This window comes from Monodon monoceros, unplaced genomic scaffold (genome assembly GCF_005190385.1).
Source record: "Monodon monoceros isolate NGI ecotype Baffin Bay Population unplaced genomic scaffold, NGI_Narwhal_1 Super_Scaffold_21, whole genome shotgun sequence".
In the NCBI taxonomy this organism is placed as follows: domain Eukaryota; kingdom Metazoa; phylum Chordata; class Mammalia; order Artiodactyla; family Monodontidae; genus Monodon; species Monodon monoceros.
Window position 1 is genome coordinate 117,609,156 of NW_021703778.1, and position 26,826 is coordinate 117,635,981.

Consider the following 26,826-nt stretch of genomic DNA (forward strand, 5'->3'; position numbering starts at 1 on the left):
CATTTGTCTAATGATTAATGATGTTGAGCATCCTTTTATGTGTTTGTTGGCAATCTGTATATCTTCTTTGGAGAGATGTCTATTTGGGTCTTCTGCCTATTTTTCAGTTGGGTTGTTTGTTTTTTTGATATTGAGCTGCATGAGCTGCTGGTAAATTTTGGAGATTAATCCTTTATCAGTTGCTTCATTTGCAAATATTTTCTCCCATTCTGAGGGTTGTCTTTTTGTTATGCTTTCGTCTTTTATCCTTTAGTTATGTCATTACATCAGCTTTATCTGACTCTCATCCTCCTGCTTTCCTCTTAAAAGGACCCTTGTTATTACATCTGGCCCACCAGAGAGTCCAGGATAATCTCATCACTGAAAGGCTCTTCATCACGTTCTCAAAGTCCCTTATATAATGTAAGCTAACAACATATCACAGGTTCTGGGACTAGGATGTGAACAGTTTTGGGGGGTTGTTATTCAGCCTACTGTGTTGCTCTTCCTCCAGATACAGTGCCAGAACTAGTACACATTCCTGCTCTTCCACAGGCTAAAGCTGTTTTTTTCCCATTCCCTTCTGACAGCTGCAGTGGATTTCCAACAGTGTATTCAGACTATAATTCCATTGCTCCTGACTATGTATATTAAGGATTTGTTATTTAGGGGAGATAGGTGACATAAATTTGGGTGAAGTTTTGGTTGTTGTTGTGGCTCTGCCCCAAGCTGCTGTAGATAATCTCTTATACCCTCTGGAAACCATTTCCACTACCTTTTCCCTCTGGAGACTTAAGTTTTGATTCTATAAATGGTATAGGGGGTGCTGTTTGGGATGGAATATCATCAACAGCTGCTATTCTCTTCCCTCAGCCAATATCATGGGGACTATTTCTCAAAATTCTCCTCAACCTTCACTGTGAGCACTCACTAGTGTTCCTTGATGGAAAAGCCTGGAATAAGGTACAAATCCCCCTATGTTCATGCCCCATAGGTGTTTCCCACTTTACTTTAGTCCTCATCAATTTATTGAAATTGTCTAGCTGAGTCTTCTCATGGGGTTATACAGTGTCCTACAATGTTTGGCCCAGATAAGCAAGTGATTCAATTCTAGTATGTGCCTGTCTCCCTTCAGTTTTCAGTTGTTTGCCCCATGACTGCAGTTCTCCATTGGCTTCAAAAAAATCCTTAATTTGAAATTTTTCTAGGCTTTATATGTTAGTTTATTTCAAGAGTGGAAATAATGCCCTCTCAGGTCTGTACCACTCTGAGTTCAATACAGAATAACCTATTCTGACTTACTTTTTTTTCAAAAAAAAAGAAAAGAAAATGAATATAACAATAAAAAAATTTCTAAAGCAACACTTGAGGCCCTCAAACTTGCCAAGCAAAAAGTGAGCTGTGAAATCTGCTCATCTCTATAGCCCCCAGACATAAGCCCTAAAGATCATTTTCTGTCAATGAAAGTTCATGGACAAGAAAGTTTCATCCAGAAATAGATTATTTTAAAAACAGGAGTATCTTCCACTATAATACAAGGGCTTCTCATAATTATTTAACATTATTTCATCATTGCTGTCGATTTCTCACTCTTTACTGGATGGAATTTTTCTTGCACCTTTTTTGTCACTGTTCCTCATCATCATTTGCATGGAGGTCATATGGGTCACCCACTATGGGGATATGTGCCCTGAATTGACAGAGAAAGCTTTGCATATTACTAAAGAATTTGAAAGTCTTGACTATGTATTTATTACAAACTTTTCTCTCTAGTGGGGCTGTACCTGAATATCTTGTGGCTCTGTGTAACCTCTGAAATCTCTGTGGAGAACTCTAGGCAACAGTTTTCTGCTGAGACATCTGGGTCATACCTTGAGTATGCAGAACTTAGGAGTTTGGCCAGCAACCAAGGGAAGTTCCATGCATATTTTTAGAACCCCTTTTCTGTGCCCCCATTCTATTACCTACTCCCTCAAATATCCTTGTCAACACCAATGTTTGATTTCTGCATTTTCTCCTCCAAGTCCCATCGTTCCCTATTTGGACTCTATTTCCCTGATCTCAGGTTCTGACAGTGCCCTGCAGGAGTGAGCTGAGTTGAATGTGGAGCTCACTTCCTGAGCTTATCCTTCTTTCAAAGATAGTAGAATGATTTTAGTTTATGTGGAATGTCTCAAAAGAGACTTTGTATATAATTTTTTAAGCTTTTTTTTTTAGCTTTTACTGTATTGAGCTACTCTATCATGACTGGAAAAATACATAAAACATTTTTAAAAGAAAGATAATATATTTGAATAATGCATTAACAGATCATTCAATAAATGAGATAACTGTGGGAATTTATGGAAATAATATGACAGATCCTTATCACCTATAAATTCTAGTTAAAGTATATCATTAAATGTAAAAACAGAGAACCGGAAATAACCAGTGGTAAATATTTTCCTTATCTTGTCTGGGGAGTGTCTTTCTAAGCATATAAACAACAAAAGAAATGAAAAAAATAAATTTCACTAGACCTAAGCAAATAAGCATTTAAAATTGATATACATCAAATTTTATATACATGCAGTAACAACACCATAGTGTGGGCAAAGCATGAATAATTCAATAATAATAATTCAAAATATTTTAATATTCCAGAAAATTAATAAAACATTTAATATTTTCCATGATAATCTTGGTAGACAAGTCAAATATTAGGAAGTAAAATGGTGTAAAAATGATTAACAATGCTCAATAAAGAAATATGTTTAAGAAGAATAATTAAACACTTAGAAATAGTTAAAAAAACTCTTTAATATTCAACATTTATTATGAGTTGAAAGAGTCACTCTAATTAAATGCTAGTGTGAGCATGAAATGACTTTTCTGGAAATAAAAATTTGTCAGTATTCTTTATGTCAACAAAATTCCAAATTCTAAATATCTAATAGCTAATATGTAAGCTAAGCAGTAATTACATGTAAATAAAGTGTTCAAACATAGATAATACTTATATAACTTATTCTTAACTTTACATGAGAAAATATCATTAGACAATCTTGTAAACAATTCCCATGCCATACTATAATGATAAAAAGGATAGCATGATTCAAGGATTTATGTAGAAAATGAATCCCACAACATAAGTGAATTTATGATGTCTGAGTTTGTACATCTAAGATGGGAGGCACAGGAAGAAAGGAAATAAAATTCTAACAAAACCTAAAGTTCTAACAAAACCTATCATTAGGCAATAGAAATACAGGCTTTGTTTTCTTTCCTGTATTTTTCTCAGGATTTTTAAAGTTTCTAAAGAAACACATTATGAAATTTGAAAAGTAATTTTGACTATATGGTCCACTTTAAATGGTATTTACTATAATTGCACATTTTCAACTTTTCAATTAATAACAAAAAGTAAATATGTGAAATGAAATAGATGTAAACTGAGGCTGAGAAGAAAATTTGTCAAACTTGTTTACAACATCTTATTTACCATACATATGCATATAGAGAGAGCACAAGAGCAAGAAAGGCAGTATATATAGTATATTTATTGTACAATACATAGGTAAATGACTATGTATAAAGTATGTATAAAGTTGAGATAAAAATGTTCATTAGAGCTTAAAAGTTAGAGGGAAGGGATACTGAACAGCATGAAAAATGAAAAAAGGATAGAGCATGCAAATTGAGTTTTTTGTTCAACTAAAGTACATTAACATCAAATCCATCTATAGAGAATGACTTTAGCACATGATATATTTTATGACAAAATAACATTCTCAGATGCTTGTACCAAATGGGTAACATCAAGCTTGGAAAAGTGGCCCAACATAATTTGAGCCTTAACACTTGTTCCAGAATTGCTACTGGGTCCATCAGCCACCTGGCCAGTGATTTCATCAACTGGTTGTGTCATAATAGAGATGCAGCTGTTTCTTTTCTTACTCCCTTAAGCATTAAAACCATGTGAAAACCAAGCAGCAAAATTTAAGATTTATAATACATCAGTCATAAAGTTTAGATATAAACTCTCATATGTTCATAATCATTTATTGAGCACCCACAATGTCTATAGCTGTATACTAAGTGTCATAAGAAAAATAAACAAAAAGGACGAATTGATTTCCTATACTTCAAAACAGAAAGTATGCACTTGAAAGTTTGAGATCATTTCTGTGAGATCAGGGAGAATATGTTTTGCTAAACTCTAGCTATCAGAGTGTTTTAATCATAACTCAAGGCTGCCCTTAGCTTGAGGAAAACAAGTATATTCAGAGGTTAAAACGTATTTCAAATCTTTAAAAAATACATATTCATTGGTGAATTTTTACTGTCACAGAAATGATGAAATTTGATGACTAATTCTATGAAAGTAAACTGGATACATCTGCTCTTTGCTTCTGCCACAAAAGGGAGTGAATGTATACATAGCAGAGCCTAAGAAAGAATATGTGCCCAACCACATCCTGGCAGCTTTGGGAAGATAGGATCTGCCCAAACTCAAATAACACTGGAATTGGGAGTAAAGAGCTATAAAACTTAATATTTTAGTAGCCTGTAATCCACTATTCTTGAACTAAAGTACAAGGTCATTAACTTTTGTAAAAATCTTTGCGCTAAGGAAATTACACTAGCCTCATTCTTTGTAATTTGCTGTTTTTACCTTAATAAAAGTAGCTTTTAAAAGTCAAAAAAAATGTTTGTGATCAGTTATATAGAGCATATATTAGTAATGAATAGTACAAATACATGAATTTGAGCTTTGTAGCTTTGTATTTCAACAGCAAAAATTCATGAATGGAAGGAGAAACCATTATAAATAGCTTTCATTATTCCAGTGTTTGAATTCTTCAAAAAAATAAATTTCATACAGTAATAGAGACTGCTGGCTTTCCAGAAGTCAAATCTCGGCCCAACAAAATTCACTTCATTGATAGGTGGATTGACAACCAGTGTTTGAGGAAGTATTGAGGAAGACATGGTTTAAGTGTTAATTGACTCGATAGCCCATTTTAGAAAATGCAAACTGCTAAAACAACTAATCTTCTCTACATTTTAAAATCCTTTATTTCTTTACATTTTTATCCCTCTCCTTTTCAAAAATGTAACTTTGAATAAATCTACCAGTGACAGACATGAACCACCACTGCTGAAACTAAAATAGTTGCGGCTTTGGAGTAATGGCAGATCCCTGTAGCAACAGAGCTTTAAAATAAAAAACAAAAACAAAAACGTTGCTTTGAAATTTAAAATGGATCCAAGTTTGGGATGAGAATTATCCCTTGGAGAACCTTAACTCATGTCTGGGGCTTTCCCAGCCTGGCTTACCAAATAATTACCTCATCTGGAGAGGTTTGATGTATCCCATGGCCCTAAAGTGTTCTCTTGCCCAGTGTGCCTACATTTTGAGAAAGTCACTCAATTTTTTTCACTTGTCTTTTTTTGATTCCTAAAAAACGATATAAGTGTGTGGTTAGTGAACCACTAACACTGACATTACTTGGCAGCTTGTTGAAAACAAAATATCAGGCTTCACACCAGACCTACTAAATCAGAATCTCCATTTTCTTAAGGTTCCCAGATGAGTCATATGCATAATGTTTGAAAAACACTGGACTACCTAATTACATGTTCTCTATTGGCTCAATATTTTTCCTCCTTCAAATGAGAGCAGTGACTACTTTTAATGGTAGCATACAGTGGCCCTTATCATAAATTTCCCTTTTGTTTCTCAAATAGCAAAGTAGCTGTTAGGTTTGTGAACATAGGATGTTAATATTTTGGTAGAGTTTTGAAAATTTGCAAAACCTTTGTATTAAAAAGAAAGGTATTCTTCTTGGTTTTGAGAAATTGATGGTATTATATACATTTAGCTTCTTAACTTAGCAATTTATAATTTCTGTCTTTAGGGCAGACATTTTTTGAATAAGCAGGATTCATGTAAAAGAATGGATATTTTGGTGAAGATTCTGAGCATGTCTAATCTTTTTTTCAATTTACATATAAAAAACAACCTTTTTGAGTAAAATATATATAGCTTAAGAAATTGGAAAATGATCTTTAACCTAGTCCATATATTTTGTCTTTCCTCTGTGATGAGTCAAGTTCTTTCCTTCTGCTCAGTCATCATTTTTCTGAATTCCATTGCCTCAGGTTAGTTTTGGCAGATATTATGTTGAGGATAATAATCATGAAAGTATATTTGAGAATAGTCTTTTAAAGATACATGTAATATTCCAATTATATGTTTAAAATAAATACTATAACTTCATTTTTGGAGTTACTTTTCAAGTCTTCTCCACATATTATTCACACAGCAGGTATCTCTCTTGCTGATTTTCAGTTATTTATCTTAAGTAGGAAGTAGGTCAAAAAACACCATGGATTTTTTCCTTCTGCCAGCCAGCACATTTAAAGTACTCATTTGGGGATCCATGATCAAAAATGTAGTTGAGAATATCAACACTAAGTATTCATATATAATTTCCTTCAAGATTTAATAGTTCCACAGTGATGAGCAATATTGTCTCAGCTATTAATAGCAAACCAACATTGTGGATTTGCTTGTAATAAAACAAACTGAAGGTAACAGTAGGTTTGGCCATACCAAAATCTTTGCTTGTTCTCAAGTTTTCCAGACTCCAAAATATTTTGTCAAGATATTTTCCATCAAGCAGATTGAAAATGGCATGTAACCAAAGAGCAAATTGCAAAAGAACCAGGATATGGCAGTTTCTGGATCTTCCCACACCTGTGGATACAAAATTTTCACTGAAGTACTTAAATCAATTAATTAATATAGAACTTATTCAAGTAATTAAAGTATAGAAAATGTATTTACTACAGTAAAAGTTACTTTCATAAATTATTTTCTTATTTTCCTTATAATTTTACCACTTACGTATCAATCTCTAAACCTATGGCTAAATTTTAAATGATTTTGCATGTATGGAATTATATCAGAGTTATGAGTCCCCCAAAATAGAGTGTGTCACTGTTACTGAGTCCAAGCTCATACTGCTTGCCTCTTGACAGGCCAACAAATCAAGAGACAAGGTATTAGGGCAAGGAATAGTGACTTCATTAGGAAAGCCAGCAGACCAAGAAAATGGTGGACTAGTGTTCCAAAGAACCATCTTACTCGAGTTAAATTTAGTCTTCTTTTATACTAACAGGAGAGTGTGTAGCTGGTTGTTGCAAACTTCTTGTTGCTGGAATCCTTTGTTCTTGCAGCTATCCACATAGGGTCTGGTCACAATGTTCCTATAAATCTCCAGCAAGACAAATGCTATTATCTGTTCCATACCTTTTTTCTCTATATGAATGAAAAATGATATACCTTTAAAGGTCAAGCCTGGGAGTCAGAGCCTTTGAGAATGGGCTATCATGTACATTTCAGACAATAGGCAACATTTTTTTACAAAAGTACAGAGCCAGCATAACTAAGCACATGCAACAGAGCACAAAGGTTAGATCTAAAGGAATAGATCAGATATGGAGTCAGGTTTGTTCTTCTCTGTTACATCACAGCTTGCTGAACAGATTATAGCACAACCTGTTGGTTTGGGTCCCATTCAATGAATGCTGATTTGGAGTTTCACTGATATAAGGGACTAGGTAGAATGTCCAAGTGAAGCACATACTGTCTCTGGTGTCCTACAAGGTCCTTTTTGGTGTGTGTGTGGGGGGGGTCTCAACAGGCAGCAATTATTTTTTCTTCCCTAACTGCCAAAAGGATTGACAGTGTGATCTGCCCACATGGTCCCAATAAACTTTATGTGGTGACCCCTGAATTTTGTCTGGTATTTCCAGCTATCTCTGCAGGTGGAAGTGAGATAGTGCCATCAGTGCTGTTGATATGGATGCTTCTGACTTGCCAACCAATAAGGCATCCTTTTTTGGTGAAAGTTTTTGACATATGACAGTAGAGGTACTTGCACTAAATCCTGTCCTAGGTTCTGGAAGCAAAAGGCAAGGAAGTTTAAGTATTCCTGAGAGAGTTCTGCAAATGTATATTGGAGGCCTTGCCATACAAATGTAAATTGATCATGTTTTTATGTGACAGGAGGGCAGAAAAGAAGGAGCTGGAAATGTCCATGATAGCATATCAAAAATCATCAGCTTTTGCAATGGATTCAGTTATCGCCTTGATATCTGGAAAAACCAGGACTGCCAGATCAAAATTAAAATTAGTTGGTGATAATCCTGTGTAAACTTCCACCTCCATTTGTCTTTTCACCAACTGTAGACCATATGGGGCTTTTATATTGAGATATCATGTTACTTTACTACATCTGTAGAGTTTAAGTTCTAAATCAAGGCTGTGATTTCCATTTCCCCTACTGAAATTCTATGTTGTTTTTCTTGGGCTGCCTGAGACTGAACTGGGAAACAAATTTGGAGCTATCCATGTGTCCCACTGGCACTTCTATATATGAATTCTTCCTGATCAAAATAATCCTTTCTATAATTTAATATTTTCAGAGAACAAGCAAAATAATAACATTATGCATTCAGAAGTGGCTAAAACTATAAATTGAGTTGGCACAAAGGGCACCACGCACAAGGTCATGTTAGCTTCCCTTCCCCATTGGAACCTCATTTACACTTCGCCAGTTAAATCTGGGTTCCCCCTTCCTTCCACAAAGCTGAATAGGTTGATCATTTAGACACCTGAATCCAACAGATTGATAAAAGCTTGAGTCCGTCCCCTTTCTGGAGTTTCCCACATACTAAAATGGGTGAGTTCATAGCACTTTTGGTCCCTCTTGGCAACAGCGAAAACTTGACCACATCTCTCTCCACCCTTCTCTCCTAGATTCCCCTAAAGAATTTAAGTTCATTAGTAAGGAGGGAAAGATTAGAGGACATAGGAGAGATTGAATCCATTCCATTAAACAAGATGCATTTACATTTGGTTTCCAATTTTGTAGCAACTGCTTCTATTTCAACTAAATGAACTTCTGTTGTTTTTTGTCTACCCAAAGCTTTGAATCATATGGTATGGTTGTGACTACTAACACCATTTATTTAGCTTTGGGAACTCATTTACTAAGCAGCCATAGACCCATGCTTTTGGACTAGGGCTGTGAGATTTGCACCATTTGGCTCGCTTCTGCTTGACGCATGGGGTGGCAACGATTTTTAAGGAGCCTTCCTTAATATGGGGCAACTGCTGCTCCATTTCCAAGAACATATCTTTCAAACTTTCACCCATTTTCTTTTTTTTGAATGTTTGAATTTTATTTATTTTTTATACAGCAGGTTCTTATTAGTTATCCATTTTATACATATTAGTGTCTATATGTCAATCCCAATCTCCCAATTCATCACACCACCACCACCTTCCCCTGCTACTTTCCCCCCTTGGTGTCCATACATTTGTTCTCTACATCTGTGTCTCTATTTCTGCCCTGCAAACTGGTTCATCTGTACCATTTTTCTAGGTTCCACATATATGCGTTAATATACGATATTTGTTTTTCTCTTTCTGACTTACTTCACTCTGTATGACAGTCTCTAGATCCATCCACATCTCTACAAATGACCCAGTTTCATTCCTTTTTATGGCTGAGTAATATTCCATTGTATATATGTACCACATCTTCTTTATCCATTCGTCTGTCGATGGGCATTTAGATTGCTTCCATGACCTGGCTATTGTAAATAGTGCTGCAATGAACATTGGGGTACATGTGTGTGTGTGTGTGTGTTTTTTTTTTGTGGTATGTGGGCCTCTCACTGTTGTGGCCTCTCCCATTGCGGAGCACAGGCTCCAGACGCACAGGCTCAGCAGCCATGGCTCATGGGCCTAGCCGCTCCACGGCATGTGGGATCCTCCCGGACCGGGGCACGAACCCGCGTCCCCTGCATTAGCAGGTGGACTCTCAACCACTGCGCCACCAGGGAAGCCCAACATGTGTGTTTTTGAGTTATGGTTTTCTCTGGGTATATGCCCAGTAGTGGGATTGCTGGGTCATATGGTAATTCTATTTTTAGTTTTTTAAGGAACCTCTCTCTATAGTGGCTGTATCAATTTACATTCCCACCAACAGTGCAAGAGGGTTCCCTTTTCTCCACACCCTCTCCAGCATTTGTTGTTTGTAGATTTTCTAATGATGCCCATTCTAACTGGTGTGAGGTGATACCTCATTGTAGTTTTGATTTGGATTTCACCCATTTTCAATATAAGGGACAACAGAATTTAGATTTCTTTATATCATTTTCTCATTCTCCGGTAAGTCACCTTTATTAACATTGTAAACCCAATCCAGAGCAATAAGAACTTGAATTCTAGCCAGTCCTTCTGTTTTTCTGAGCTAGTTTGTTTGTCTCAAGGGTAACTCCCATAGAGGGCAAAAGATCCCTTATGCCAACTAGGATGAGACCTTGTATTGCCATCTCCAAATTGATCAAAATTTGGCATGATAAATGCAGCATAAGTAGGGTCATAAGACAATACAGTTGTTGCCATTGTTTCTTAGAAAGCATTACATATCTTTACCTCTTATCTAAGTGGACCAGCCACAGTTCTAACCATTTACTTGATTCACATCCACAATGCTTGTAAGTTTCCTTCTTTACCTGCTCACTGATACTGTGTTTCTGTAACTGTTGTCTGAAAGGAGTCATAATCTTATGCCTATCCAAGATGTATCTTAGTGCTATTTTAGTTATTATAAAGGGGCAAGCTGGAGGTTCATAGACAGATTGGTGAGGAAGCTTTCCCACATGGAGGAGAGTCAGCAACATTCATGGCACTGTTCAGGCAACAGTAATTTAACTTATTTCCTGGTATCCAGAAATGGGCAATAAATAGACATGATTTATTGCCTAGGTGACCTAGAGTTTGGTCAGTAGGTTGACTGCTGAATTCCATGAGCTTTCCACATTTTCTGTTAAGCAGTTGTGAGGCCTTCATTCTTCATTTTTGGAAAATCATGTTTCTTTTTTTTAATTGAAGTATATGCAATTTGCAATATTTTCAGGTGAAGAATATGGTGATTCAATATTTTTATAAATTATAATTCATTTAAAGTTATAAAATATTGACTGTATTCCCTGCGCTTTACAATATATCCTTGTTGCTTATTTATTTTATACATAATAGTGTCTCTTAATCCCACATCCTTATCTTGTCCCTCCCCCCTCCCTGCTCCCCACTGGTAACCATTAGTTTGTTTTCTGTATTTATGAGTCTTTTTCTATTTTGTTATAGACATTTATTTGTCTCAATTTTTAGATTCTACAAATTAGTGATGACATAGAGTATTTGTCTTTATCTGACTTATTTCACTCTATACTCTCTAGGTCCATCCATGTTGTTGCGCATGGCAGAATTTCATTTTTTTTTTTTATGGCTGAGTAACATACCATTGTGTGTGTGTATGTGTGTGTGTATGTGTGTGTATAATACCACATCTTCTTTATGCATTCATTTGTTGATGAACACTTAGGTCACTTCCATATCTTGGCTATTGTAAGTAATGCTGCTATGAACACTAGGATACATGTATCTTTTCAAAATAGTGTTTTTGTTTGCTTTGGATATATACTCATATGGTAGTTCTGTTTTTTGAGGACCCTCCATAATGTTTTCCACAGTGGCTGCACAAAAGTACAAAACACCCACAGTGTACAAGGTTTCCCTTTTATCCACATCCTCTCCAACATTTGTTATTTGTAGACTTTTTGATGATAGCCATTTTGACAGATGTGAGATGATAGCTCATTTTGGTTTTGATTTGCATATCTCTGATTAGTGATGCTGAGCATTTTTTCCATGTGCCTCCTGCCTATCTGTATGTCTTTTTTCAGAAAAATGTCTATTAAGGTCTTCTGCCTATTTTTTAATCTTTTTTTATATTGAGTTGTATGAGCTGTTTATATATTTTGGATATTAGCCCCTTATTTGTCATATATTTGCAAATATTTTCTCCCATTCAGTAGGTTGTCTTGTCTTTTTGTGGATGGTTTTCTTTGCTATGCAAAAGTTTATAAGTTTAAATAGGTTCCATTTGTTTATTTTTGCTTTCCTTTTGCCTTGGGAGACAGATCCAAGAATTATTGCTACAATTTTTATCAAACAGTGTTCTGCCTATGTTCTCTTCAAGGAGTTTTATGGTTTCTGGTCTTATATTTAGGTCTTTAATACATTTTGGTATTTTTATATTTGATGTAAGAAAATTTTCTCATCTCATTTTTTTTACATATAGCTCTCCAGTTTTTCCAGCACCACTGATTAAAGAGACTGTCTTTTCTCCATTGTATATTCTTGTCTCCTTTGTTGTAGATTAATTGACCATAAGAGTGTGTGTTTATTTCTGGGCTCTCTATTCTGTTCCATTGCCCTATGTGTCAGTTTTTGTTCTAGTACCATGCCGTTTTGATTACTGTAGCTTTGTATTGGGTTGGCCAAAATGTTCATTTGGGTTTTTCCACAAGATCTTATGGAAAAACCCAAATGAAGTTTTTGGCCAACCCAATAGTATAGTCTGAAGTCAGAGAGCATGATAACTCCAACTTTGTTCTTTTTTCTTAAGATTGCTTTGGCAATTATGGGTCTCTTGTGATTCCATATATATTTTAAGATTATTTGTTCTAGTTCTGTGAAAAATGTCCTGGGTATTTTGATAGGGAATGAATTACATCTGTAGACTGCTTTGAAGTATAGATACTTTAACAATATTAATTCTTCCAATTCAAGTATAAGGGATATCTTTATATTTCTTTTTATCATTTTCAAATTCTTTCATCAATATTTTATAGTTTTCAATATATAGGTCTTTAACCTCCTTGGTTAAGTTTATTCCTAGGTTTTCTTTTTGATGCCATTATAAATGGGATTTTTTTCCTTAATTTCTCTTTCTGATAGTTCATTGTTAGTACATAGAAAAGCAACAAATTTCTGTATATTAATCTTGTACTTGCAACTTTACTGAATTCATTCATTAGTTCTAATAGTTTATTGGGAGAGGCTTTAGGGTTCTCTCTATATAGCATCATGATGTCTGCAAATAGTGACAGTTTCACTTCTTCTTTTCCAGTTTGGATCCCTTTTATTTCTTTTTCTTCTCTGACTGATGTGGCTAGGACTTCCAATACTATATTAAATAGAAGTGGTGAGAATGGTCATCCTTGTCTTGATTCTGACTTTACAGGAAAAACTTTCAGCTTTTCACCCTTGAGTGTGATGTTAACTGTGTGTTTGTCATAAATGGACTTTACTATGTTGAGATGGATTCGCTCTATACCAACTTTGATGAGAATTTTTTGTCATGAATGATTTCAATTTTTTTCAAAAACTTTGTGTATTTGAGGTTATCATGTGATTTTATCTTTTCTTTTGTTAATATGGTGTATCACATTTATTGATTTGAGAATACTGAACCATCCTCGCATCCCTGAAATAAATCCCACTTGATCATGGTGTATGATCCTTTTTACATATTGTTGAATTCAATTTGATGATACTTTGAGGATTTTTACATCTATATTTATTGGAGGTATTGCCATGTAATTTTCTGATTTTTAGTGTGCTGTTCTGGTTTTGGTATCAAGGTAATGGTAGCCTTGTAGAATGAATTTGGGTGCAGTCCATCCTTTTCAAATTTTTGAAATAGTTTAAGAAGGATAAGTATTAGCCCTATATATGTCTGTAGAATTCCCCTGTGAAGCCATCTGGTCATGCACTTTTGTTTGCTGGGAGTTTTTTAAAATTACATATTCAATTTAAACTAGTGATCAGTCTGAGAAGATTGCCTATTTTTTCCTGATTCAGTTTGGGAAGGCTATATATTTCTAGAAATTTGTCCATTTCTTCTAGGTTGTCCAATGTGTTAGCATATAACTCTTTACAGTACTCTATTATGATTTTTGTATCTCGGTGGTATTGATTGCTATTTTTCCTCTTTCATTTCTTATTTTGTTTATTTGGGCCCTCTATCTCTTCTTCTTGATGAGCCTGGCTAAAGGTTTATCAATATTTATGTTTTCAAAAAAGAGATATTGGTTTTATCTTTTCTATTTTTTGTTTCTATTTTATTTCCTGTCTGATCTTTATTATTTCTTTCCTTCTGCTGACTTTGGGCTTTGTTTGTTCTTCTTTTTCTAATTCCTTAGATGGAAGTTTAGGTTGCTTATTTAAGATTTTTCTTGTCTCTGAAGGTAGGCCTGTATTGCTATAAACTTCCCTTCTAGAACTGCTTTTGCTGCATCCCATTGATTTTGGAAAGTTGTGCTTTCATTTTCATTTGTCTTGAGGTATTTTCTGATTTTCTCTTTGATTTCTTCTTGACCCATTGCTTTTTTTTAGTAGCATGATGTTTGGTCTCCATGGGTTTGTTCTTTTCCCATTTTTCTTTCTGTAGTTCTTTTCTAGTTACATACCATAGTGTTCAGAAAAGATGCTTGATATAATTTCTATCCTCTTAAATTTGTTGAGACTTGTTTTGTGGTCTAGTATGTGATCTATCCTGGAGAATGTTCCATGTGCACTTGAAAAGAATGTGTATTCTACTGTTTGGGGATGGAATGTCCTGTAGATATCTATTAAGTCCAACTGCTCTATTTTGTCATTTAAGGCCACTGTTGCTTATTGATTTTCTTTCTGGATAATCTTTCAATTGATGTAAGTGTGGTGTTAAAGTTCCCTACTGTTATTATATTGTTGTCAATTTCTCCCTTGATGTCTGTTGATATTTGCTTTATATATTTAGGTGCTCCTGTATTGAGTGGATATATGTTAATGAGTGTGGTATCATCCTCTTATATTGATCCCTTTATCATTATATAATGCTCTTTTTTCATCTTTTGTTACAGCATTTGATTTAAAGTCTATTTTGTCTGATATGAGTATTGCTACCCCTGCTTTCTTTTCATTTCAATTTGCATGAAATATCTTCTCCCATCCCTTCACTTTCAGTCTTTGTGTCTTTAGCTCTGAAGTGAGTCTCTTGTAAACAGCATACAGATGAGTCTTGGTTTTTCATCCAATCGGCCACCCTATGGCTTTTGATTGGAGCATTTAGTCCATTAATATTTAAAGTAATTATTAATATGTTTTTACTTATTGCCATTTTATTACTTCTTTGCTGGTTGTTTTTGTAGTTTTTCCCTATTCTTTTCTTCTTTTAGTGTCTTTGCTTGTGGCTTGATTTTTCTTCAGTGTGTGCTATGTTCCTTTCTCGTTTTTGTGTGTCTATTGTAGGTTTTTGATTTGTATTACCATGTGGTTCATAAATGTTGACTGATAACTATATCTATTTGTTTTAAACAGGCAGTCCTTTAAGCTCAAACACTTTATAGAAGATCTACATTTTCCAATCCCCTCTCCCACGTTTTGTGTTTTGATGGATGTCATATTTTGCATCCATGTTTATCCCTTTACTGATTATTGTAGTTTTGCTTGATTTTACAATTTTTGTCTTTTAGTCTTTGTACTAGCTTATTTAAGTGGTTGATTCTCAGCCTTTACTATATATTTGCCTTTACTAGTAGGATTTTTCCTTTACTATAGATGCTTACTCTTATTATAGCTTTTTCTTTTCCATTTAGAGAAGACATTTTAGCATTTCTTTCAGGGTAGGTTTAGTATTGATGAACTCTTAGTTTTTGCTTGTCTGAGAAGTTCTTTCTCTCTCTGATTCTAAATGATAATTTTGTTGGTTACAGTATCCTAGGTTGCAGGTTTTTCACTTTCAGCACTTTAAATATGTGTCACTCCCTTCTGGCCTGCAATGTTTCTGCTGAAAAATCAGCTTTTAACCTTATGGAGGTTCCCTTGTATATGACTTTTGCTTTTCTCTAGCTGCCTTTAGAATTCTCCCTTTATCTTTAACTGTTGCTGTTTTAATTATGATATGTCTTGGTGTGGATCTCTTTGGGTTCATCTTGTTTGGGACCCTTTGCTTCTCCTATACCAGGATGTCTGTTTCCTTCTTCAGGTTTGGGAAGTTTTCAGTCATAATTACATTAAATACATTTTCAACTCCCTTCTATCTCACATTTTGGGATCAATATAATGTGAATATTGGTATGCTTCTTGTTATGTCGGAGATTCCTTAAAATGTTCTAATTTTTTTTTAATTTGCTTTTCTTTTTGCTGTTCTGATTGGGTGATTTCCATTATTCTATCTTACAGCTCACTTATGCATTCCTCTGTATCACCTAATCTGCTGTTTATTCTGTCTAGTGTGTTTTTCTTTTCAGTTATTGTTTTCTTCAGTTTTGACTGGTTCTTTTTTTTTTTTTTGCGGTATGTGGGCCTCTCACTGCTGTGGCCTCTCCCGTTGCAGAGCACAGGCTCCAGACGTGCAGGCTCAGCGGCCATGGCCCACGGGCCCAGCCGCTCCGCGGCATGTGGGATCCTCCCGGACCAGGGCACGAACCCATGTCCCCTGCATTGGCAGGCGGACTCCCAACCACTGCGCCACCAGGGAGGCCCTTGACTGGTTCTTTTTATATTTTCTAGGTCCTTGTTAAAATTCTCAGTGTATTCATCTGTTCTTTTCTCTAATTCAGTTAACATTCTTATTACTAATTCTTTGAATTCTTTATCTGGTAAATTGTTTATTTCTCTTTCATTAGTTGTTCTTTCAGGTGTTTTTTCCTTGTTCTTTCAATTGAGATAAATTATTCTGTCTTCTCATTGTGCTTAACTTTCTCTGTCTCTATGAAATTAGGTGAAACATTTGCCTGTTGTGGTCTTTAAGTGGTGTCCTTGGGTGGGAGCATCCCTATATTGTCTGTGGCCAGTGGTTTTGGTGTGAGATCTGGATTTAAGGTGGACATAAGTCACGTCTTTCCTTGGGGTGAGCTGGCAGCTATCACTGGTAGGAAGTGAGGCTGGAGACGGAGGGGCTAGGGCCAGAACCAAGAATGAGCCAGATCTTTTCCTATGTTCAGTGGCCATTACTGCTCCATAGGAGGCAGGGGTAGGTCCCAAGTTGCTAGAGCAGAAGCCCTGAACTTCCGGTCCAAGCTGGCTTAGTTCCCTTCAAGTGTGTGCTGTCACTCCTCCCAGCAGTGTCACCCTCATTGGCATGGTACTCAGGGAGGCCTGGGGTGCAGGCTGTGGCACTCTGGCTGCCATAAGATATCTGAACTGCCTCTGATGTACCACCTGTGTAAACACTGGCAATGGCTGCCCCTTCTCTGCTTAGATACCATTTTACTGCCTCAGGGTCTCACACCAAGGTGTTTCTGTGGTCATAGCAGCTCTCATTCCAGTGTGGAGCTACAATGTGAGGCAAGCAGGGCTGGAGAATTTGCTTGGCTCATGCATGCACAGGGATGGATGTGGGAAATCAGTTAACAATGCATGTTCTCAATCCACTCTCTCTGCCCTGCTTTGGGAGTAAGCAAACCTTTGCCTGCTCTTCACAAGTGCAGTTCAGGCTTTCCACAGCTCTCCTTTTAGTCCCAACAGCCCTCCAAACAGCCAAGGGGGCTTGTCTTCCTTTTGTCGGACCCCAAGGCTGGGGCACCCTCCACTCACTCCCCACGGAGGATCTCTGCCCCTGTAATCTCCCTTTTCTTTTGAGTCCCCTCCTAGGGGCACAGGTCCCAAACTGATTGCTTCTCTTCCCTTCCTACTTAATTTCATGTGGATTTTTCTTACAACGTTGGTTGTACAGGAGTCTTTCTGCCAGTCTCCAGTTAGTTTTCAGTGAGAATTGTTCCACATGTAGACGTATTTTGATGTGTTTGTAAGGGGAGGTGAGTTCCACATCCTCCTACTTTGCCATCTTCATCTGAGTTTTTAGGAATCTCACCATTTCTGTAAGTCAAAAGTCCAGTACCACATGACTGGGATATCTGCTCAGGGTAAAACAGAGCTGACACCAAGGAATTGCCCAGGTTGATCTCTTATCTAGGGGCTCGGGAAGAAAGTCCACTTCCAAGTTAAATTCCAGAGCAGTTAAGTTCAAAGCAAAATTCAGTTTTTTGCAGTTGTAGGACTGAGGTCACTGTTTCCTTTCTGATTGACTGTCAGCTTGGGCCTACTCATAGTTCCTACATTCTACCAGCATCATTTGCCCCAAGGTGTCTCCTTCATTTTCAAGCCAGAAAGGGTACATAAATTGTCTGATTTCTCATGTCTCTGGCCTAGATCCACATTTAAAGATTTTGTGATTAGGTCAGGCACACCTGAAAGTCATGTTTCTTTCATTATTCTATCCTCATAATCAAAAGAGTAACATATGGTGAAGAGCATGAGATTTTAACCAACATGCAACTTAACAGATTTGTCATCCATTATTCATGATACTGTGGTAGACTAAAAGCACAGGATGGACTTCAGGGTCAAAGGACAATTTATTACTCTCAGCATTAGCAATAACCACAATATCATTATTTTGGCATCACTTCTTGCTATATACTGAATGTTTGTGTCCCCTCAAAATTTATATGTTGAAACTTAATCCCCACTGTGAAGGTATCTGGAGCTGGGATTTTGGGGAAGTGACTAGGTCAGGAGGATGGAGCCTCATGAATGGGACTAGTACTCTTATAAAAAAAAAAAAGACTCCAGAAAGCTTCCTCCCCCTTTCTACCATGTAAAGACACAGTGACAAAAAGGCTATCTATGAACCAGGAAGTGGATCCTCACCAGCCACTAAATCTGCTGGTGCCTTCATGTTGAACTTTCCAGGCATCAGAAATGTGATACATTTCTGTTGTTTATAAGCCACTTAGTATATGGTATTATGTTATAGCAGCCCAAACAAACTAAGACAGTTCTCCCAGCCCCAGTTCCCAAAGGCCAATGGAAAGAAGACAGGTGGCACTGGCCATGCAGTAAGTTGTGGTACAAGAGAGGACACATGAGCCTACAGAATCCAAATCTTTAATACTAAACAATATGATTGTTAGACTGCAGTTCCAGAGGGAAACACTATCTTTATCTTCCAAGCAAATATGTCCTTTTCTCTGGGAAGGAAACACTGTATCTTTCAAAGATGTTTTCTGTACAAATATTCTTGAATAAAAAGTCCAGAAAATAGTACCTTTGCTCACAAGATATTCAGAAATGCAAGAGATCCATGAAGAATGGTCTTCTAAAAATATATTCTTACTGTATTTGTCTTTTTGCCCTCACATGTCCTGAGAGGTGTTTGTTGAAATCTCTCATTATATCATTGGTCATTTGCATATTTTATTGTTTAGTTCTAACAATTTATCATGACCCCACCCTAGTCCTGCAATTACAGTTTTACATTAGATAAAACAGTCCTTATACCTGTGCTACTAGCTTACTTATAACCACCTTCCCCCAAGGAAGAAACAAAGGAGGACTGAAATTTTAAAAGATTATATTTTTGTAGTATATGCTTCTAGAGTGTACTATGCTTTATGTATCCTCTGTCACTCAAGTCACAGAATGATCTATATGTCAAGCTTTATTTTCCTTGGAGATGAACAGCCTGACATTCAGAAAGATAAAATAATATACATATGTTATTCCACAGCACAATTTGGTTTTAATTTGGGCCTATTAATCTAAAAATTTTCTGTGTAATGACATATCTTCAGGCAGAAATTCTTTGCTTGCTTTTCATTGATAACCTTGCTTTTATGGCTTATTATTTTTTTTTAATATCAAAATTTATTTAGTGCTGATCTTGACTATAGCAATACATTGTTATGGTCTTTTTATAACAAGTTTTGGAGTTAGAAAATTTTGTCATCTAATAGAAGAGCTTATTAAAAAAAGACAAATTATTGAACAATACTAAGCCTCAGTTTCCTCAGATGTAATATGAGACTATACCCTAATTCCCAATATTTTTTGTAAATATTAATAAAGCAATACATAAATGACATACATGGTTCAGTATGTGGGGCATGGTATACCTTCAGCAAATAGAACTTACAAATGTCACATCAAAAAAAATGTATAGATTCCAATATCTACATTATAAAAGTGCTATCTACAGCTGGTTAACTGAGAGCTTTATTATCCAGAATAGCAAATACGAGGATTTGTTTGAGGCTAATAATGTGTGTTAAAACTGAATTATATTTACATACCAGGATTTCTAACAAGCCTGTGTTGGTACCATTAAGTATAATGGCAGAAAAATATTTTGCCTTCCTATAGTGGGGGTGTGGGTGCAAGTGATACCTTGAAATACATACTATGCAAACACTACATGATACAAAAAACTAATGGACCCCCCCCCAAATCATGTTATTCATTATTTTAACATAAGTATCTGTATTTTTTTATCAATTCACTTGTTTAAGAAATTGCTAAATAAATTTGTTCCATCCCACTCTCTTAGCACATAGAAAAATGGCAAAATTGATTAATGTTGCCTTTATTTCCTTATTCATAATATGCATTTTAAGTACTCAGTTGTAAAAATGCAATAAAATGTTTCCTTCCAAGTAATTTTTATAAGTGCTTCTGTTCATTTCAATTATTTTCATGGGCATGCCAGTAACAATGTGTTTTAAAGTTGGCATAATATATAGAAATGAAGAACAGGGCTTACTCTGCTAGACAAGATATTTGTCTGCATTTTATTCTCAGATTATCATCCATAAAGGGTTCATCTGCAGCAATATCTGAAATACTCTGCATAAGTGCCAGTTAAGTGCATTTGTTTCCTAAATCTACCCAGCATAATATTAGACATTATATTTTTGGATCATATAAGTGAATGTTTCCACCAAGCAATTTCAATCAATTGTAGCTATTTTGCAATTTTTCCTCTACTGCCAGTTGAAAATGTATATGCTCTGCCATCTCCATTAAATTCTTATATCCATTAAAACATGAGATTAACGTAGAAGCCAAGCATTTTAACATCATAATTTTCATTTGCATGAGTTTTTTTGTGTTTAAAGCACGTTGAAAATCTCAAATTTTTACATTATACCTTATAGCAAGGTTTTAGTAATTTTAATAATCGATCACCTAATCGTTGGAATGACAGAAAAGTAGGGTACCTATGAGAACTTTGAAATAAGAATGATACAGAAATAAAAGGCGATTGTAATGGGTCTTTGCTTAGCTCAGAATAATGGCCTATATTTGAAAATATGGAAGAAAAAAAATTAGAGATTGAAGTTAGTTACCAGAAGTATTTTTAGTAATATTTTTCATATAACTTAATTTCCTTTATTCTGAGAAATAATTGAATTAAGGCAGCTAACCCACTATGCTTTTGCTATATTTTTTATATTTAATTTAATTTATACTTTAAAAAAATCAACAGACTATTTTAAGGCATATGAAAGCTAGAGTTTTTATTCTGGTTGTCAAAGTATTCTAATTCAATAAAAAGTAATCAACAGAAGATTTGTTAAACAGGTTAAGACATTATAGTTCATAAATAACAGGGAATATGGAAGCATTTGGTTTACTCCAATCAACTGGAGAAACTTAAAGAGAAAATATCTGTAGATTATGAAATTTTAAAAGAAGTGGACAGTTTTCTTCATTTTGTATAGCATGTGGTATATAACATGATGCTTGGCTCATTGATTTATCATTGGATATTATAGACACAAATTCAAAATTAGACCAATAATACATTTAATTTATAAATATACTCTATAAAATAAACTGAATTTAAGTGCTTTTTGGCTGGTGCAGTACCCCTGGGAAGTAATGTTCATTGTTTTAAAAGACTATTAACATGCCTGGTTAGAACATATTTTTAATTTTTGTAGAGTTACAGTCCTAGGACAAACATTTGGAACTCTTTGACACTGTGATGTTTTACTGAAAATGCCTTATTGAGCTAGATAATATAATATAGTAATATGGACCTTTTGTAATCTGGATCTACAGGGTGTATTATAGCTAATGATAGTACATAGAGTCAAAGTAGGCTTTTTTTTTTTTTTCCTGCCAGATGGCAATACAAAGGGTTGGAATGTGAATCAAGGTTAAGTCTGATTACTCCTACTACATGTGTTCTTTTTGGGTTTATCGTCAGTCACTGCCCACCTGAGGTCCTGAGAGTTGTTATGATTTGTCATGAACTAATTCTGTAATTAGTCAGCTGAAGGAATAAATTAGTATCGATAAGATTTAGAACCAGAAAATGGAGAGGAAGATGAGTTTTATGTGCTAATAGATGGGAATTTACTACTGGACTAAGCAGGATGATCAGCAGCCATCCAATTAAACAATCGGTATAGTTTATTTGGATTATTTCTAAGCGTTCTAGTACATAGGTCACTCTCTAAACTTAAGGGTGTAACCATTTTGAGGTGATCCAGAAGAGCAGCTTGGGAGGCTACCCCCTGATATTTGCTCCAAATAACTTTACTCAGCTGAAAAATTTGATTAGCCCTGGACATTCAAAGCCTTTTAAGTTCCATTTTTTACTTTGGGGGGAAAATAATCTCTTTCAAAATATGCAAGATCCTAAATTTCTGGATCTTTTTTATTGCCTTTCATTTGTTTTTAATTGAGGTGTAATTTACATGTAACATTGGTTTCAGGTGTACAACATAATGATTCGATATTTGTATATATTGCAAAATGATCACCACCATAAGTCCAGTTAACATCCATCACTATACAGTTATATATTTTTTTCTTGTGATGAGAATTTTTATGATCCACTCTCTTCACAACTTTCATATATTCAGTACAACATTACTAACTATAATCACCATGCTGTACATTACAACTTCCTGATTTATTTTATAACTGGATGTTTGTACTTTTTGGTCCTATATAATATAGTAATATGGGCCTTTTGTAATCTGAATCTCCAAAGATGTATCATGTCTAATAATTGTATATAGAGTCAAAATACACTTTTCAATATGAGTTTATATGAAAATTTTAGAAGATGATGAATATTACCATAAAGTTAATTTAGGTACATTTTCACATATGGTCAATCAAGCTGTGTGTTTTCTATCTATTTAAATCTCAGTGCTATAGTTGGATATTTGTGTCCTCCAAATTCTATGTTATAATCTTAACCCCCAAAAGTGATGGTATTAGTATGTGGGGGCCTTTCAGAGGTGTTTGAGGGTAGAATCTTGAATGGTTGGAATTGGTGCCTTATAAAAGAGTTCCCATTGAGCTCCCTGGTCCCTTCTACCATGTGAAAATAGTCTAAGTATTTAAGTAAGAAGTCTATGACCCAGAAGAGGGCCCTCATCCAACTGTGTTGGCACCCTGATCTTGGGCTTTCAGCCTCCAGAACGATGAGCAATAAATTTCTGCTGTTCATAAGCCACCCAGTTGAGGCATTTTTTTTTCCTAGCAGCCAGAATAGACTAAGAGACTCAGAAAGATCAGTCAGAAGTGTCTTACTCAGTCCTCTACTCACAAAATATTCCATACCAAGCATCAAGTATTACATGTCTTGTGAGGTAAGCAGTATTATCACTATATTGAGTGAGAAAAATAGGGTGAACAGGGGGAGTTTAATGTAAAGAATTATTAACTAATAATGAGAGATTAACTACTAATGGCTAAAGATAATTCTAAAGGATATAAGGAGAGCAGATACAGGGATCAGCCACTACCTCCAGGGCTGAGGCAGAGGACCTAAGGCAGAAACAAATTTGGAAGAGCTTCCTCACTTCCCACTAAGGCTGAGATTCAGACCGTAGTGAAGATAGTGTTGGCATGGCACACTGGAGAGTGGAAAACTTCACTGAGGTGCTGTGGACGGGGACTGACTGGGGTGCCAAATAAGCTCACCTCTAGCAAGCTAGTTGCTGGGATGCTGATGATATTTGTGGGAAGTTGCCCAAACACTATGAGAAGCTGCCCTCTGGGTTACAAGTGGAATTTGCTGGGAAGCTGCCTGTACGAATGCCACTGAAAACTGTGGGAGTGCTCAAATTCACTGAGGGGTGAGTACCTTTGTGTGTTCTGCATACCATTGGCCACTGTGTGCTGCAGAGCCAGAAATGAAACTCATTAGGAAGAGGAACCCCTCTGCCCTGCCGTGTACCTCTAGCACATTTTATCGACAAATCCTAACACTACACCATCCGGCAAAAGCAGAAATGTTTACCGGGTTTATTGCCAGAACTGCAAAGCAGGGCAAAGAAGGCTGGATTTGGAGCAGAGAGGAAATACATTTATAATTGGCATACTTTTGTATTTGTAATTCCTCTTAAATGTTAGCAACATTGTAAGCTCCTTGGGGGCAAGGGCAATGTCACCCTTCTTCCCCCACCCCCATGGGTATATGGCAAAAACATGAGGAAAATCATGCTAAGAGAGGATATATTACATATTCAAATCATTTAGCTTCTTTCAGTGTATTGTTTCTTCAGAGGACTGTAGCCTAGTATTTCCTCTTTTGAAGAAGCAAAAGTGGTGAATAAGGGATAATTAGTGAAAATCAGGATAAATAGCTTGATTAATTTCACTCAACTCTTTGAAGCATATACATTAAATAATTTTTATTTATTTATTTAATGCCACCTCTATGCCCTTGCAGCTTATCCCCACTCCCACTATTCCACCTGAGTCTCGGGCTCCCTCAATGATATCTCAGTAGAAACCTTTAAATTTTCAGTTGATTTTGGTTGTTAAATTCTCTTGTGGCTTTCAAATTTTAGAGTAATTCAGTTTAAAGCATATGTTTTATATTGGATTCAAAGCTGTTCTCTCACTAATGTAGGCTGTATGTGTGTCTCCAGTGGTCTGAGAGGAGAGGTCAGGGGCCTGTGAAGCTCTTTCAAAGTCACCTCTCTTGCCCACCAATTTATTTTCCTTGGTGAAAAAAGCTAAGAAGAACAGGAAGATCTTCAATAAAATATATTTCTTTGAATGAGTATTTGAGTGTGTGTCAACTGGCCATCTTTTCTGTCATAACAAATCATACAAAGGTAGGAGAGATGAAGTTGCTGTCCTTTCCACTCTTCTTTTTGGTCATAACTGGTCTTTCTTCTTTTGGTCATAACTGATCTTCCCACTCTTTTTTTGGTCATAACTGATAATTGTCTTTAGTCTTACAGTGGCAAAGTGGACACTTAGAAGTGTCGACTTACTCAATTTGACACCTAGGAGGGAGGCCTAGTGGCATGTGCCTAATATGCCTGAAACTCTGAATCACACTCTGGCAGTCCCAGCAAAGTATTGCCAGGTAAATGTGTAATCTGTCCTCCAAACCTCTAATCATGAGCCTGTTCTTATAGGCAAGGGTAAAGTCCATTTTCTGTACCTCTTGGGAAACGTACATTTAAGGGTTTTCCTTACCTAATCTTGGCCTGGCCACAGCATTTCTCCTCAGTCCTCCTGCCTTCATTAATTCAGTATCACATGCGAAAGCCGTTAAGGCCAATGGCTAAGCAGATATCCTATTTGGGATGTAAATAATTAAGCCTGCCTTACAAGCAATTCTCCAATGACTACTACATGCCAGGGTGGTAATGAAAATCGGTCAACATCCCCTCCTAGAGAATAACTTCTTTTCATCATCTGTCCTCCCTCAAAAGACCACCTTTGTCCCTGTATCTCAACAGTTCTCTTACATAGGGAAAGGCGAGTGGGAGAGGATCTTAATGACAGTTTTCCTGAAACTGTGCCTTTCTTTGGGTTCTGGTCTCACAGCTTGCTGTTCTCTAGACTAGAATGTAGGATACTGATAGGTTGGTTTTTCTCAGTTGTTGGCTATACTAGTCAATTCTATGAAAACTAGTCAGTTTCTCCAGCTTGACAATTTAATCTACCATGTTCCAAAAACAATGCATTCTGTCATTAGAATTATAAGGAATTGTAAAGATAAACATTTCATCTGCTTCATGAGTCAGAACTAGACTAGGAGAAGGGCCTGAGAATTAAATAAGAAATATCATACTTGCCCTTTTTATTTTTGCACATTCTTTGAAGTTCATGGAGTAATAATCTCTCTCACCATATTTTAAACTTTGCTTTATGTTTTCTACAGAGCAATCTATCTTGTGAAGAATTAAGTTATTTTAAGGAAATCTGGGAAGGAATTTTCAGAGTTTTCTTAAGCTTTAGTGTTTAAAGAGTACTCCCTTATGCTGTAATGCTTGTTAAAAAGGGATACAAGAGTGCCATGCAGTGATCTGATACAGAGAGACTAAGGGAATACAGGGAGACCAAGGCGGGGAGAATAAGGTGGGAACAAGGATCCATTTTTTAAAAGCAACTTAAATATTTCTAATGAAGAGTAATAAGACTATAATGTAAGAAACAAGGTTTTGATGTGTTTTTAATAAATTTTAGCATATTTTATAGGATATTGAAACTTTCACTCTCAGTAAATTTAATGATCTCTCTAGAATATTTACAATATTCCTGCTGTTTTATCTTATGTACACATTGTAGAAAAAACTTGAAAAGTGTTAGTGAAAAAAATTATAAACACTTCCATAAGGATAAAACATAACTCCATGTAAATAAAATAGCAATTAAAAATGCTGCTTTCCGTAAAAATTACTGGCAAATTGCAATACTGAAAATACTATAATTCAAGAATTAAAAGTAATAAATTTAAGGACACGAAAAATGATATTCAATATGAGTCAGTGACTTGATGATATGAAATCTGAAAATTTCCCAAAATCGAGAAGAGCTTCTTGGCATAAATGATACCTATTACAATATTTTAAGTAACTTTCATGCATGTTGTACCCTTTAGGAAACAGTGCAGTGGAGGGCATTTGTTCTTTCCCCTGGGGGTAGTTCTCTACATGAGTTTTGAAAAATTCATAGGTAATAAAGTTAATGGTCTATGAAATAAATACTTTTAAGTAGTTTGAAACATTTTAAAATTAATTAGATTTTAATTAGTTTCAAAAAACTGATGTATAATTGTATAATATTAGTTTCAGGTATACAATACTGTGATTCAAAATTTTCATAGATTATACTCCATTTAAAGTTAT